Genomic DNA, 4,607 nt, shown 5'->3' with positions numbered 1-4,607 from the left:
CCCTTGAGACACCATATGACCCCTTATGACATGTCATATGGTGTCATAAGGGGTCATATGATATTCATGACCCCTTAGGACACCATATGATCCCTAACTTCACCATATGGTGTCCTAAGGGGTTATATGGTACTCTATGACCCCTTAGGACACCATACGACCCCATACAACACCATATAATCCTTAATGACACCATATGGTGTCCTAAGGGGTCATATGGTGTTCTATGACCCTTGGGATACCATATGACCCCTAATGACAATATATGGTGTCCTAAGTTGTCATATGGTGTTCTATGACCCCTTGGGATACCATATGACCCCTAATGACAATATATGGTGTCCTAAGTGGTCATATGGTGTTTTATGACCCCTTGGGATTCCATATGAGCCCTTAGAATACCATATGACCCCTAAAAACACCATATGGTGTCCTAAGGGGTAATATGATGTTTTATGTCCCCTTAGGACACCATATGACCCCTCACGACACCATATGGTGTCCTAAGGGGTCAAAGAACACCATATGACTCCGTAGGACACCATATGACCCCTAATGACATCAGATGACCCCTTAGGACACCATATGGTGTCGTTAGGGGTCATATGGTGTCCTAAGGGGTCATAGAACACCATATGACCTCTTCGGATACCATATGACCCCTAACAACACCTATGACCCCTTAGGATACCATATGGTGTCCTTAGGGGTCATATGGTGTCATTAGGGGTCAAATGGAATCCGAAGGGGTCATAGAACATCATATAACCCCTTAGGACACCATATGACCCTTAACAACACCATATGGTGTCTTTAGGGGTCATATGGTGTCCTAATGGGTCATAAAATACCATATGACCCCTTAGGTCACCATATGACCCCTAATGACACCATATGACATGTCCTAAGGGGTCATAGAACAACATATGACCCCTTAGGACACAATATGAACCCTAATGACACCATGTGACCCCTAACGACACCATATGACCCCTTAGGACACTATATGGTGGTCTTAGGGGTCATATGGTGTCCTAAGGGGTCATATAACACCATATGACCCCTTATGACACCATATGACCCTTTAGGACACTATATGACCCCTAACGACACCATATGGTGTCATTAGGGGTCATATGGTATCCTAAGGGGTCATGTGGTATCCTAATGGGTTATAGAATACCATATGACCACTTAGGACATCATATGACCCCTAATGACACCATATGACCCCTTAGGACACCATATGACCCTTTACGACACTATATGGTGTCCTAAGGGGTCATATGGTGTTCTATGACACCCTAGGATACCATATGACCCCTTTTAACATCCTAGTACATGACATGACCACTTGTGACACCATAGGACCCCTCAAGACACAATATGGTGTCATTAGGGGTCATATGGTGTCATTAGGGATCACATATTGTCTTAAGGGGTCATATGATATTCTATGACCCATTAGGACACCATATGACCCCTTATGACACCATATGACCCCTAACGACACCATATGGTGTCATTAGGGGTCATATGGTGTCATAAGGGGTCATATGTTGTCGTTAGGGGTCATATGATGTTCTATGACCCCTTAGGATACCATATGACCCCTAATAAAACCATATGGTGTCCTAAGGGGCCATGTGATGTCGTTAGGGGTAATATGGTCTCCTAAGGAGTCATATGGTAATCTATGACCCCTTATGACACCATATGGTGTCATGAGGGGTTATATGGTGTCGTAAGGGGTCATATAGTGTCCTAAGGGGATATAGAATACCATATGACCCCTTAGGACACCATATGGTGTTTTTTAGGGGTCATATGGTGTCTCGAGGGCTCACATAGTGTCCCAAGGGGTCATAGAACACTATATGACCCCTTAGGACACCATATGTTGTCATTAGGGGTCATATAGTGCCCTAAGGGGTCATAGAACACCATATGAACCCTTAGGACACCATATGTTATCATTAGGGATTATATGGTCTTGTATGGGGTCATATGGTGTCCTAAGCATCATATAACACTATATGATCCCTTAGGACACCATATGACCCCTTAGGAAATCATATGACCTCTTAGGACACCATTTGACCCCTTAGGACACCATTTGGTGTTGTTAGGGGTCATATAGTGTCCTAAGGGGTTATAGAACACCATTTGACCCCATAGGACACCATATAACCTCTAATGACACCATATGACCCCTTACGACACCATATGGTGTCATTAGGGGTCATATGGTGTTATGTGGGGTCATATGGTGTCCTAAGGGGTCATAGAACACCATATGACCCCTTAGGACATCATATGACCCATTAGGAAACCATATGACCCCTTTGGACACCATATGGTATTGTTAGGGGTCATATGGTATTCTAAGGGGTCATAAAACACCATATGACCATTTAGGACACCATATAATCCATGAGGACATCATATGGTATCGTTATGGGTTGTATTGTGTCCTACGGGGTCCTATGGTGTGCCCTTAGGGCACCATATGACTCCTTAGATGTTGTCAGGGGTCATATGGTGTCTTGTGACCCCTTAGGACACCACTTGGTATCGTTATGGATTGTATGATATCCTAAGGGGTTATATAATGTCCTATGAACCCTTAGGACACCATATGACCACTTGGGACACCATATGGTGTCGTTATGGGTTGTATGGTGTTCTAAGGGGTCATATGGTGTTCTATGACCCCTTAGGACACCATATGGTGTCATTATAAGTTGTTTGGTGTGATAAATGGTCATATGATGTCCTATGACCCCGTAAGGGGTTGTTAAGGGTCATAGTGTCCTAAGGGGTCATATTGTGTCCTATGACCCCTAAGGACACCATTTGAACCCTTAGGATAAAATATGGTGTCATTATGGGTCGTATGGTGTCCTAAGGAGTCATATGGTGTCCTATGACCCCTTAGGACACCATACGACCACTTAGGACACAATATGGTGTCGTTATGGGTCGTATGGTGTCCTAAGGGGTCATATGGTGTCCCATGACCCCTTGGAACACTATATGACCCCTTAGGTGTTGTTAGGGATCATATTGTGTCCTAACAGGTCATATGATGTGTTATGACCCCTTAGGACACCTTATGTTGTTATTATGGGTTGTATGGTGTCCTAAGGGGTCATATGGTGTCTTAAGGGATCATAGGACACCATAGGACCATACTGACACCATATGGTGTACTAGGGGGTCATATAGTTTCCTAAGGGGTCATAGGACACCATATGGTGTACTAAGGGGTCATATGGTGTCCTAAGGGGTCATAGGACACCATATGACCCCTTAGGATACAATATGACCCCTAACAATACCTAAGGGGTCATATGGTGTCCTTTGACCCATTACGACACCATATGGTGTCGTTATGGGTTGTATGGTGTTTTAAGGGGTCATATGGTGTCCTGACCACTTTGGACACCATATGGTGTAGTTATGGGTCATATGGTAACCTAAGAGGTCATATGGTGTCATATGACCCCTTAGGACACCATATGACCCCTTAGGTGTCGTTAGGGGTAATATTGTGTCCTAAGAGGTCATATGATGTCCTATGACCCCTTAGGAAACCATATGGTGTTGTTATGGGTCGTATGGTGTCCTAAGGGGTCATATGGTGTCCTATGACCCCTTAGGACACCATATGACCCATGACATGTCGTTAGGGGTCATAATATACGGGGAAAGAGAGATGAGAGACCTTGATGACAAGAGAGAGGATTGAGATAGATAGAGGGGGTGGGAGAGAGGTGAGTAATGATACTTGATATAGAGGTAGATAGGTGGAGAAGAAGGAAGTGAGAAACCTAGAGAGGGGATAGAGAAAGTTGATGACATAGAATGTAGAGAGAGAATACAAGAGGAAGAGAGAATAAAAAAGGTGGGGGAGCGAGATATATATGGGGGTATGTATGGATGAGGAGATAGAGAGGGAGAGGGGAAGAAAGGAAGAGAGATACCTAGAGAGGGGAGGGAGGGAGAAGATAAGAGATAGAAGAAAAAAGAGAGGAGTAAGAGGGGACGTATGGAGAGGAAGACATGAAGTGAGAGACCTATGGAAGGAAGAGATAAAGAGGTTAGGGGAGGAAGAGAAGAGGAGAGAGTTCATAAAGGAATAGTGCTAAGGAGGAGGGAGAGAGAGATAGAGAGGGAGAGAGAGAACTATAGAGGGGACATATAGATAGGTGAGAGACCTAGATTGCGAGAGAGGAGTGAGATAGATAGAGGGGGATAAAGAGAGGTGGGTAACAAGACCTATATGTAAAGGTAGATAGGTGGAGAGGAAGGGAGGGAGAAACCTAGAGAGGGGAGAGAGGTCAGGATGGAGAGTTAATGAACTAGACAATAGAGATAGAGAATAAGAGAGGAAGAGAGACAATGAGATAGTTGGGGAAGGAGATATAAATGGAGAGGGGAAGAAAGGAATGGAGAGATCTAGAGAGGGAAGGGAGAGATAAGAGAAGATATAGAAGAACAAAGAGATGACTAAGAGGGGATGGATGGAGAGGTAGAAATGGAGGGAGTGATAGACCTAGAGAATGAGGAGATGGGTCTAGGTTTGGAGAGAGAGAAGAGAGGGA

The sequence above is a fragment of the Cryptomeria japonica genome, chromosome 6 (assembly GCF_030272615.1).
Source record: "Cryptomeria japonica chromosome 6, Sugi_1.0, whole genome shotgun sequence".
In the NCBI taxonomy this organism is placed as follows: domain Eukaryota; kingdom Viridiplantae; phylum Streptophyta; class Pinopsida; order Cupressales; family Cupressaceae; genus Cryptomeria; species Cryptomeria japonica.
The sequence above is the reverse complement of the archived record's forward strand: the minus strand, read 5'-3'. Positions refer to the sequence as shown.